Genomic DNA, 12,959 nt, shown 5'->3' on the forward strand with positions numbered 1-12,959 from the left:
AGAAATTCCAGGCTCTCACCCTGGAGTTCCTGGATGAGTTCCTGCAATCAGAATCTGTAGCAAAAGTGTAGAAAATCACTGGCCAAGTCTATGCTGCAGTGATCATAGAACTTTTTTTTGGTTTGTTTCAGGGCTTTATTTTTCTTTTTCTGAGCACAGAAATCTAAACAGTTGCCCAATGTTCCACTGAAACATTCCATACTCAGTGTTTCCATTGGGAGAATTCTCATTTAAATCCTCTTTGTGAGAAATGATTCATTTCCTTTTAAGAATGGGAGTTGAAAATAGATTTAAAAAATAGAAAATAGATTTTCCGTTGTAGAGAAACATACAATTGCAACTTGCTTTCTGTGTAGCAGGAGGCAGTAAAAGTATGTAGACAGCAATGCTTTATGAATTGGTTTTGAGTTTTATGTATTGGCTTGAGTTTGAAACCTGGCTCTGCTTTTTTTCCAGCTGTGTTACTTACCTTTGGTAAATTAACCATTAAATATCTTTATCTAAAAAATGAGGATAAAAGGAGTACTTTGCATGATAATAGCACTCACATTAAAAATACTAATGATTTTAAAACTGTTAGCTAAAAGCAAATAAACAGAAATAATGATCTGGGAGGAGCTGTTGGTGGCTATGGCTTCGGAGACTTGAAACGGGATCTCAGCCCCCTGACCAGGAGTTGAATCTGGATGGTGGCACTGCCCTGGCTTTTGTCCCCTTTGGAAAGAATTTCAAAGAGATGGAAAATAGTGAAGCAAGTAAAGTGTTCATTAAGAGAGGAGTATGAGCAGATAGATACCTGGTGGGTTCAGGAACAGTTGTAGCTTTGGGAAGTTTAGATCATTTATAAGGGACTTCTGGGACTTTGTTTTCCTTTGACCAATCATTGTGCTTTGACCGTGTATCTGATTTGTCTTAGAGCCCACGTGTGTGCGTATCCTTTAGCCTAGGTGAATTTCAACTTCAGGGTCTCTGGGAAGTTAGCAAAACTTATTATGATCTGGCGCCCTTTCCCCCGAGGAAACTTACTGTGCCTGTGTAATTTGGGAGGTCTCCCTGACACCAAGAATGAGAAATATGTGACTTCCTTATTTTTTCCCTAAGCAGGGCTTAACCCGTCTCTGTCCCTGCCATTGCTGTTGTCTTAAAGTGTTCACAGGACATAAAGTCCAATTATTCCTCCTGTTCCTGTTATTTCTAGCTCAAAGTATAAATAAGAGGCTAGTTGTAAATATCTAACCTGGAACTTATTTATCTCCTGCCTCAATGACACTGGTAAAGATTAATACCTTCTTTGACAGGAGTAAATTGAGAAGTTAATATTTCTATACACCTTAGTATGGGACTAACCCATAGTAGGTACTTACTATTCTTAAATCAAAGTTCAACATGGTGTGGCTCACACTGTACTTTTATCAAAGGCATTAAGTATTTTCTTTCCCTCTAACTCTCTTCTTACTAATATAATTTTAAGTGTAACATCATGTGAATATCATGTAATATCAGATGATTCTGGCTTGTGAATACAAGTGAATTTACCTAATATCACTGCCTAAATAAGTTTTATCAGTCATCTTAACAATCATCTCCGTCTGCCCAAGCTCCACCGTGTAGGACAGGAAAGCTTCAGTTGTACCTCCCAGATGCTCAGAACAGTTCCATTCATATTCTGCTACTCTCTGCTCCTCACCAACTCATCTTGACCCTGTATTGGGCACTAGTGTCCTTTATGAGAATACGCCTTCTTTGGGTGAAGCCCTTCCCTAGTGGTGACAAGGTGTCCAGAGGTCTTTTGGCAGACTGGGTAAGAGAGGGACCCTCTCACCAGTTCTGTGCTAGACTGTGTCACCAGAGCCCAAAGTAATACTTCTTAAATCTGAAATCCCAAAATCATTTGCAAAAATGATTCCTTGGTTTCTCACTCTAAGTTCTTTTCCCAAGGTCTTAAAACCCTTCAAAGTCTCTGTGGGAGGGGAGGGCATGCAGGCACCACATCATTCCCTCCATTCCTTTTGACAGTCTCTCAAGGCCTTTGGCACTAAATTTCTCCTTTCTTCTTTGCTTAGAAACATATGATCCAAGAATAGCAGTGTATACACAAACAGATGACTGGAGTTGTTGGCAAGTCCATGCGGTTTATAACCAATTCAGTTCTCCATCCCAGTTTGGTCTCAGGTGGCCCGGCAAAGACCTTATCCTCTTTCTTAGATCCCTATCAAACAGAGACTTCTAGTTCAAGAGGCATCTTGTCTATTCCGTCTTGTTCACTTCTGTTCCTTTGTTGATTCATTTGAAGGTGGAACAGTTGTGCATGGATAGAAGAATCACACATTTCTACAGCTGAGGCCACCCTGGCCCTGAGTCATAGATGCCTGGCTTTGCTGGGGATCTAGTGCCCTCAGATCCTCAGCCCTGTGAAACTCTGGAGATTTCTGTTGCATTGGTACTGATGTATGAACATCTATAATAAAAGTTAACACAATAACAATGGGACAACACAGAGTTAACAGTTTAATTTTATTTCTTATTTCTCAGAAATCTTCCTTAAGGTGGTGTGAAAGTTGTTAATGCTCTGTTAGCTTTTTAAAATTCTGGAAAGGTTTATAAGAGGTTGGGGTGGAGGGCGGGGCGGTGCTTCCCAGGTGGCGCTAGTGGTAAAGAACCCATCTGCCAATGCAGGAGACTTAAGAGATGCTGGTTCGATCCCTGAGTCAGGAATATCCCTTGGAGGAGGGAGGGCATGACAACCCACTCCAGTATTCTTGACTGGAGAATCCCCATGGAGAGAGGAGCCTGGTAGGCCATAGTCCATAGGGCCACAAAGAGAAACGACTGAAGCGACTTAGCACGCAAGCAAGGTGTATAAGGACCCATGACATTAGGCCCATTTAAAAACTCTTGTCCCTTCCTGGGTTTGGAAGAATAATAGTGTAAAGTGTAATAAAGTGATAATTGCATAAGTGTAAAGTGCAATATATGTGCTTAGTTACTCAGTTGTGTCTGACTCTTTGCAACCCCGTGGCTGTAGCCTGCCAGGCTTCTCTGTCCATGGGGATTCTCCAGGCAAGAATACTGGAGTGGGCTGCCATGCCTTCCTCCAGAGGATCTTCCAAACCTAGGGATGGAACCCAGGTCTCCCCTGCATTGCACGTGGATTCTTGAACTGAACCACCAGGGATGCCCAATATGCAATATAACGATTAACAAAAAGGTAATAAGTAATTCCTTTTTACCTTCATGACCCTAATCTTGTGTTTCTGAAACTGATGTTTCTAGTCTAGTTCTGGATGAAATCCAACATCTTTCTGATCCTTATTTCTAACCTCAGGGTGACATTTACCTTAGACACTTAAATGTTCTTTTCTGCACCCTGAAATCTAGTTTTCACAAGGGAAGGATCAACAAACTCACATTCAAGTGTCAATCATGGATGTGACAAGGCTTGACCTGTGTTTCCCAGAGGAATTCTAGAGGAAAGGCATTAGTCAAAAACTGCAGGTTGCAATGCCTGTTCTGCCACTCTATGAGATGTGAATCCAGTAGTAAACTCTGAGGCCAGTTTCTCTTTCTTAAAGATGGCAACAATATCACCAATTTCACCAGAGATTTTAGATGGAGCAAGGAACTTTGAGCAAGGAACTTTAGATGGAAGAAATGAAAGTATAAAACTGGAAATACTCTTATTAGTACAGTATCTGGTACATAGCAGGTGCTCTAGCTTGTTAATTTTTAACAAGATTAAAAATCTGGTTAATTCACTCTAAAGAGAATAAGACCTTAACCCAGAGAAAATGGCTTTTAACTGTGGAATTTCATACTATTTGGGAAGCATTTGGTGGGTCTTTTTTGGGGGGCTTTATTAAATCACATTTTATAGGAAGACGCCAACTCTGTTCTTTTTTATGGTTTTTTTTTTTTTTTTTTCCTATAAGGAGAACAATACACGTGTGTCCATCTCCACCATGGTCTGACATGAACCTGTTTAAACCTGGATGTGACAAGGGCAGGGAGCTTTCAATAAAATCTAAAGGCTGCAAGTCTGTGATCTAAAATTTGGTGAATCCTGTTAGTATATATATGTATGTTACCCCTCAATAAAGTCGTCGGAATCAGTCACAAGCTGACTCCGAAAAAAAAAAAAAAAAAAAAAATCTAAAGGCTGACACGTACGGAGACGTCTCTTTTCCAGTTACATAAAGTTCATTTCATATGAGGACACGATTCTCTCCCCATTCTGGAGACACTAATCTGTAAAATGGTGAACACTGAACCTGAAACAGCTTTGCATTTCTTTAATTATCCTATATAGATCTCTATGTTAAAACGGTTTCCTAAATCTACGTTTTCCAACTGCTGTGGTCCAGTCTTTGCGGAGGACAGGATAACTCTGCGATCCCAAACTGTCCCTCCCTTCCTTGTTGTCTACTAAAGCCCCTACAGGATGGGATCCCAGTTGATTTTATTTTCTAACTTCGAGCGGGCCTTGAAAGCTGGCCCTTTTATTCTTTGCGCCACAGAGATGCTTGGATAAAAGATGTGGAGCCCCTTGCAGGGTTCCAGACGGCCCGCTGGCTTTGGTGGTGAGGCGTCAGCGGTGAGCTCAGCAGCAGGACTGGCGCCCGGGGCCCCGCAGGGAGCAGGAGCGGGCACGGAGGCAGGGTTCCGGGCCGGCGCCCTTTCGCATCTCCTTAGGAGGGGACACCGCCCAGGCGCCCGCGTTGCTAGGTCCTCTGTTTGCCGGGTTCTAAAGCTGCCCCGAGCCGGACCAAGGCAAACGCGGAGGGGGACCGAAAAGTCAAGGGCCGTCCCCACCGCCCAGCCGGGAAAAGCGGCCTCTCCCCACGTCGGCCCCTCCCGCCCCCAGGCCCTCCGGGCGCGGGGCGGGGCGCGGAGGAGCCCCCCTCGGCCGTGGGTCCTCCCAACCGTCGCCGGCCCGGCGCCCTCGCTCCCGCTCCGCCGCGCACGGCGCGCACCCCCGGTCGCCGCCCGCTAATGGTCTGGCCCGTCGGTAGCCGCCACCCCTTCGGCAGCGCCAGCTGCTCCAGCTGCTCCGGGTCTAGCGCCGGCGCCCGGAGCTGTGGCGGCCGCGGGCAGTGGGCGGGTGGAGGGGAGCACCGGACCATCAGCGCAGGCTGCTCGGCCCGGGGCGGCCGCGGAGGGAAGCCGAGGAGCGCGGGAACCGCGCAGGGACCGTCCTCAGCCCGGAGGCGAGACCCAGGGGCTGGGCTCTCCTCACCCCGGGTGAGTACCTGCTGCCCCAATCCTCCCCGACCCCCTTTTCCCGTCCCCACGCCCGCGAGGTGTGGCCGCCGCCCGGACGGTCACTGCCCCGGGATCACTGACCGCCGCGGGAGCAGCGGCACGGGGAGCTGCTACTGTTGGTGCTAATGATTCAGCACCATTCGTGCCCTGAGAGATCTGGGCGGAATCGGGGTGCGGGGGCGGGGGGGCGAGGTCAGTTGCTGGGCTCTCGCCTGAGCTTCCAGGTTCCAGATGAGCGAGCCCGGCGGGCGAGGTCGGGTAGGGCGAGCCAGGAGGCTCCCCGATGGCTTGCTCTGTAATCCCGTCCTTTGCCCACATCGCGGCACAAACCTTCGTGAACGTGCTATGCCACCTTCAGTGCCAGATGAGTGGGTTTTTCGCACAGGCGAGTGAAGTCTGGGGCCCTTCTCTGTACCAGCCAGTTTCTCTACTTCTTCCTTTGGATGCCTAATGCGTGCCACTCTCCGCTCAACATCGTGTTGCATCCCTCCGCTAAGACGCTGTATCCAACTTGTCTTGTATTCAGAGTGGGTTTAATTGGTCTTGGCATAGTAGGAAAAGATTTAAGGGGATTAAGAAATAATACTTTTAGAGTTTAGCCACTTCGTATATATATGATTTCATTAAATCGTAACGCAGAACCAAATGTGGAAAGTGAAGAGCGGGAAGTTAAATCGTGTGCTCAAGGTCACAGAATAGGAATTTGGATACAAGTGTTCCTGGTCCCCAAACCCACGAATCTTCCACTGCATTAAGGAGTTGTGTATCCAAGTGTGTCCAAGTTGTGTGTACATATGTATGATTTTATTACATATTAAACATAGAACTAATTTTCATAGTAGTAATCTCAAGTAATAGCAACAACCTGTAAACTTCCTGTATATGGAATTATTGTTCTTTTAGTATAAAAGAGGGAACATTTTTTGAATTGCATGAAAAAATACTATTTTCTTAGAAAGCATATGCCAAAAAATAATATCTGGACAACATTGCATAGGAGAGCTAGTTCATAACAGGAGATATTCAACACAGTTTTGGCAGTGATAGATGGTAAATGCTTAAGTGTTGGAGAAATCTTTTAGGAAAGTAAAGGCAATCTGATTTTTTTTTTTTTTTTTTGATGTTAGGGAAACATTTGCAATAAGAACAGTTATTTAGTACATGGCATATGTGACTGAACTGTTTTTGTACGGTGTGTTACCCATGATATGGTGACAGATAAACCCAGGCTGATAATATGATTTGATTCATTACTACTCTATGATTTGGCATAGCAGGTGATAGCTCCATTTTACAGATGAAGGAATTGAAATACAGAGAAGTTTCAAGATTACACAGCTAGTGGTGGAACCTGGACAACACTGACTCTTACACAAAATATGTGTGTTGTAGCAAAGTGTAATTCTGTTTAATGGGACATTGTATTGATTTGTTTTTGCCCTGCCCTTCTGAGTCAACAATTATATTGACCTTGTATGCTCTTTCTGCGAAACTAATGGATACTAGGTTTTTTCTTCCTTCCTTGCTTGGCCATTTGATTTGCTTTCATTTATGATTTATGTATTTTCTCTTAAGACCTGCAACTCTCGTTGATGTCTCAGGAGGCAGGTTGCTATAGTGCAAATGCTCATTATCTCCAAGTACTAGAATAGTATATGATGTCTGATAGGAACATAGTCATTGTAGGCCATCATTTCTAAAGTATTGAACCATTTGCTCTGGAGAATTCTTTTTTAAGTTAATGAGGATATTGATAGACTAAAGTCATAAAATGGAGGCACAGATTTACATTTGTTGTTCAGACAAGACTAGTTAAGACAAGTAAGGTCTTGAGATGAGTCTTGATTTTGATTTCTAGAAGGTCATTTCTTTTTTTTTCTTATGACTTCAGTGAGGCCTTTTGCAGTCCAATCTATTTAATCCCAAAGGGAAAGCAGAATTGGTATGAATGAATAAGCAAAATTCAATCCCACTGCTATTAAAACAAAAAGGAAACTGCATGTTCTAGTGCTGGAGGGTCAGCAGGAACATTTGAAAACAGACATAGCACATTTTATTTAGATGTTCATCACGAGTATAAATATAATACCAACTTGGCCTTAGAAATGTTTCCTGTCTCTCTCTACCCTTTCTTCTCTCGCTCAGTGTGGGTAGGTATGACTACTGTCTGCAGACCGTCTGAATTCTAAAAGTCTAGGTGGGGAAACTGAAAGTTTAGCTGGAGAGCTGGTTACCTACATATTAGTAACTAACCAAATAGATTAATACTGGCTTAATACCAGGAAAGGGTAAGGCAGATTTAAGTGCCACAACACTTTAAGAAGGAGAAACAGTGATGACTAGGGTCGTAAGAGGATCATGAAAGTTTTCGTGGATGGAAGTGAATGAAATCACTCTGAGATGGGAAGGCTTCAGTAAGTAAAGAGAAAGCAGATGAAGTTCAGCTGAGAAGTGGTCACCTACTTTTGGATACCTGGTGACAGATTACGAAGGACTTTGCATGTCAGGCAGTGAAATCTACTGGTTATCAGGTAATCTAGGGAACTAGCGTAGGTCTCTAAGCAAGCCAAATTTCTCTTTGGCTGGTTGTGCTCACATTCTCCATATTCCTTGTTCCAAGTGCTCTTCCGGAAAATGTTACTTTTCCTGGGTACTGCTATTTAAAGCACTAAACCCAGAAAATTTTCTATGCAAGTAAGATTTTTCCTCTTCCAAGGAAGTTTGCCTTTTAAAAGATTTCCCCCTTCCATTATAGTCTTTATTTTAAATTTTATAACATTACTTTTCACTTAATTGTAGTTTGACCGTGAACATTTAAAATGTCTACATAATTTTCCATTAGGTAGATGTGCCATAAATTCCTAATCACTCCTCATTGTCACTGTATTTTGATGATAATAAATAACACTATGATGAGTATCTTTGTTCATAAGCTCTCTTCTAAATTTTAGAAATTAGTTCTTTAGTCTCAGAAATAAAATTTCTGGTTTAAAAGGTGTGAGTTCTTAGTTTGATTTTTTTGAAAAAAAAAATTGAGGTATAAATGACATTATAACATTATATTAGTTTTGGGTATACAACGTAAAGATTCAGTATTTGTATATATTGCAAAATGATCCCCACAATAAGTCTAGTTAACATCCATCACCACACATTGTTATGGATTTTTTATGATGCTTAGTTTGACTAATTTCTTCTTTTTCTTCTTTATGTATTTATTTTTAATTGGAGGATAATTGCTTTACAATGTTGTGTAGGTTTCTTTCATAATCAACAGGAATCAGCCATAGGTATACGTATGTCCCGTCCCACTTGAACTGCGCTCCCCTCCCATCTCCCACCCCATCCCACCCCTCTGGGTTGTCACAGAGCGCTGGATTGAGCTCTCTGTCCCACAGAAAATTCCCACTGGCTATCTATTTTACACATGATAAGGTATATATTTCAGTGCTACTCTTTCAATTTGTCCCACTTCCCCTGCTGTGTCCACAAGTCAGTTCTCTATCATCTTGACTGAATTTTATACAAATTTTAAAACCTTGATGGATTCTGTATATTCTCTTTGGAGTATTAGTATATTAAGTATAGGATATTTGCATATTAATAATTAATAACACTCCTGTCTATGTCTCTTCAGATTACACTATTTCAGGCAAACTTGTCTTTTGATTAGAAAGATTAGTTAAACCATGGGTGCTGGGAGAAAGGCAGGTAGTTGGGACCACTGGAGGGAAAAGCTGTAGGTAATGGAGGACAGATTTTGTGGGAGTGAGCAGGAATTTGCAGCCAGAGAAGGAGCATGTGTGATAAACTACTTTCTGGTCCTGGTGTTGTGTGTGTAGACCTCAGCTCTCTCGTTTCTCCTGTCCTTCCCTCAGGAATCCCCCCTCATTCTCCACACACTATCTCTCCCTTTCAAACTTCAGCTTCTCCCACCCACCTGTATCAGTTTCCCAGGTCTCCAGCTTCGATATCTTGGCAGTGCAAGGCTTATGAACTCACTCTCGGCTTCTAATTTGGAGAATCCACACTGATGGGGGCAGGAATTCCAGACCTCCTCCAATTCTCTGCAGAAGCCCTGGTTGCAGGGTGTAAGAGTGTGTGGTGGACACCAAAGACTCCTGTCGCCTCTGCTATGTACATTGCTAGAGACAGCAAGCCCCCCAGGAGATGCTGGACATTCCTAGCATCTCCTCCCGCTCTCGTTCCCAGTATCCCTCGACCAGGGGAAGTTCCCCACATTGAGGAGAGAGACTGTTCCTCCATGTCCCTCCAGCTGTAGGAATACATGACCCTACCTCCTTGGACAGGTATTCATACATTGGCCAGGCCTCTGCCTTGCTCCCCTAGGCTCTTGCCTGGGTTTCCTCTGGGTACCACTCCCTCTCTCCTTGGACTTTGAGGCCGGGAAGCCACTGAGGCAGGGAGGCCATGAAGTGTCTCTGAGAACCTGTGGAAGGGGAATTAGGGATATGAATGTGCCTTGAGGGAGCAAGTAGGGAGCAGAAAGGCAGATACTTGGAATATGCTCTCAGTTTGGGAAGCCCTGAAAGGAAACAATGAAAACTGAAGCATCTTTATAAACCAAAAATGGGCCCCACCTTTCAGGACCTGACATGATTTCTGGTGGAAGTTGGACTTAGAGGTGGGCAGAGTATTTTGGGCAGAATTTGTTCTATGCTTAGTTGGGACTTAACTATTTAAAGCAGTTTGCTTAAAGTTTGAAGGTGATAAATCTATTTGCATTCCTTCCAGGCATTATTTTTGTCAAAGTTCAACTGGGCTTAGTCAGCAGTTTCCATAGGGTTAAGTTAGAGCTAAAAACTTAAATTTAAGTAGGCTTGCTTACTTATTTTCCAACACCTATTTTCCTTAGTTCCCATTTGATGTTTACCTACCTGTAGTGCACAAAGCCATAGGTAGTTTACAAAGCCATCAAGTTCTGGGACTTAGGTTCTGGGAGTTGAGTGATAAATCCAGTTTCCTTTTTTTTCTTGCAAGTGATTAGTTGTCCTGTGTTCCTTTGATTTCTTTAAAGGTTCAGAGTTAGATCGTCCAGTGGTCACTGGGTCTCCCCTGGGGCTGACTGAGAAGTCTTTCCTTTTGAAATTGATGATATTCTTGGTCCATTGGGCATGCTGAACCATCCACATTGTTTGGTTTTTCTGAGTTGTATTTTGGCTCCCGAGCTTCCAAACTTCTGTGTTATCTTTGTTCTTCTGCATAATCATGTGAAATGGAACATTATGTTTGATAAAAGATTAATTTGAACATTTCTATCTCTTTTACCCACTACTTTGCAAGTCTGAACTGGTGCCACACCTAATTCAAGAAGATGACAATAGCTTGTTTTCATAAAAACTCTCCTCCCTTTTCCATGAGCTTATTTGCAGTGACATTGACTTTTTAAAGTAAATCTAGCATTTGCAGATTTGGAAGGTGGATCAGCAATAGCCTAGGCAGCAGCTTCAAGATTATTTGAATGTTCTTTGCTGGATTAGAATTTTAGGGTTTTCTTTGTTGTACTTCTCATTTAAGGTAGTACTATCTTTCTTCTGTGAGGGATGTGAACCCACTTAAAATTTGTGTAAAACCTAGTTGATGTGGTTTTAATATTAAGTTTGCATATGTGAATATGAATGGTCATACATATAGAGTACTAGGTAGGAAAAGTTTAGAAACTGTACATTTAATTTGAATCATTTGATAGGACAATTTTCACAGGTAATTCTGTCATTGCTATTATTGAAAATATGTTTTTTCAAGGTATTTAATAAATAAAATCTGTAGCCATGTGTAGCATAATGATTGCTGAAAAATCAGGACAATAATTTTAGCACACATCTCAGTTTATATTTAGAATCAGTCTGTCTGCAGTTACCCAACAACTATGTGCTAGCTACTCTGTGGAGAGGAAAGGTAGACCTTGAACATTTTCTACAATCAGCATAATTCATATGAAACCAGATGGAGACATTTTCATTTAGCTGTTCGTTTGATCACATTGAAGATGGTAATGTTTAATTACTTAGCATCTCTTAGTCTAGAATCCTAAAGATTGGCAGATATTATTTCTTCCGTTTTAATGATGTGAAAAATCAAGCTCGGGAGAGAAAAAAAAGAAGATAAAAATGTGTGCAAAATCATAGTAGGATTAGAAATTGGTCTAAAACTGCCCCTCTTGATATTAGCTTTGACAGTAGGTCAATGTATAACATGTAAGCAAGGGGATGAGCTTTATTCATATTGCATAGTTTTAATGGTTTTACTAGTGTTACAGTATTTGAGAAAAAAATAACTTGTCAAATCCACTGAATATTTTTTTCTGTGTTGTCTGCTTTTAGTCCATATCAGCTTCACCCTTAGTCAACACACACATATTTCAATGCATTATTTTTGGAAAATTGAAACAAGTTATTTCTGGAACTTGCTGCAAAAATTAAAGGAAAATAGACATTTTAATGAAAGAAAAGTTTTAAAGGGAGGGATCAGCGTTTTTTAAAATCAAGTGGGCTGTGTATATGTGGAAAAGCTTTTTCACTTGTCAAAAATAAGTGCCGAATGAGTGTTTCTGGCAGAAAGAAAGATTTGCTGCTACATATGTTAGGAGGTTGTCATTTTGGAATAGGAGGCATTTTCTCCTTAAAAATGTATCTTGGGTTTATATGTATTGATAGCTGTTTTCATCCTTGACTAAGGAATTAAAAGTTAATGTGTTTTTCATTAGTTATAGTATGGCATATTTATTTCCATAATGTTCTCGAAAGAGTATCTATGAATTTTGTTTTTGAATTCATAAGGGACTAGAATAATAAATATAGGATGAAGTGAAGGTCCTAAAGTGTAACTTCTGCTGGGAACAAAATTAAATGAACACACTCAGCATTACTTATGAATATGGATATTTAGATCTCCAAGTAAAATTACCTAATGGTAATCCAAAAATTTTTCTCTCCTTGGTATAACTATATATATTATGGTAACATACAAGTGATATTCATGTTTTCTGAAAGAAAAAAGTCCATAGTAGTATCAAGGTACCATGATTTATGTAATTGTTTGGATGATTTCTCATATTTTGTAGGCATTCCATAAATGCAGCTCTTTCTCCAGGTAATATTTTGTATTTATGTATATATATTTTTAATATGATATTATTAAAATGAATTAAAATATTATTAATATGAAGCGCACAGCATCAAATTTACTATGTTAAACATTTTTAAGTATCTAGTTCAGTAGCATTAAATATATTAACTTTGTTGTGAAATAGGTCTCCAAGAACTTTCTCCTCTTGCAAATCAGAAATCTTATACCCATTAAATAACAACTTCCCTCTCCCCCAAGTCTTTGGTAACCACCATTATATTTTCTGTTTCTATGACTTTTACTAGTTTGGATACCTTAGTATAAATGGAATCATATATTATTTGTTTTTTGTGACTAGTTTGTTTCACTTAATATAATTGCTAAAATTTTGCCCATTTATAGAATATGACAGCATTTCCTTCTTTTTTAAAACCAAATAATATTCCATCATGTATATACACCAGTTTTTCTTTGCTCATCTGTTGATATACATTTGGGTTGCTTCCACATCTTTGCTAATGAGAAAAATGCCACTGTGAACAAAGATGTACAAATATCTCTCCAAGACTCTTTATTTCTCTCTAGAAATGGGCTTCCTGGATCATATAGTA

General features: G+C 41.0%; 1 protein-coding gene across 3 annotated transcripts in view; it reads left to right on the forward strand.

Moving 5' to 3' along the window:
* The first annotated feature begins 4,665 nt into the window (after nt 1-4,665).
* Nucleotides 4,666-12,959, forward strand: part of TTLL7 (tubulin tyrosine ligase like 7) — a 157,881-nt gene continuing 149,587 nt past the window's right edge. The window contains exon 1 of one of the 3 annotated variants that reach the window (XM_043876256.1): nt 4,666-5,238. The gene's annotated coding sequence lies outside the window, so the exon portion shown is untranslated. The remainder of the gene's footprint in view (nt 5,239-12,959) is intronic. The other 2 variants (XM_043876258.1, XM_043876254.1) reach the window with 2 other exon arrangements.

This window comes from Cervus elaphus, chromosome 20 (genome assembly GCF_910594005.1).
Source record: "Cervus elaphus chromosome 20, mCerEla1.1, whole genome shotgun sequence".
Classification (NCBI taxonomy): Eukaryota; Metazoa; Chordata; class Mammalia; order Artiodactyla; family Cervidae; genus Cervus; species Cervus elaphus.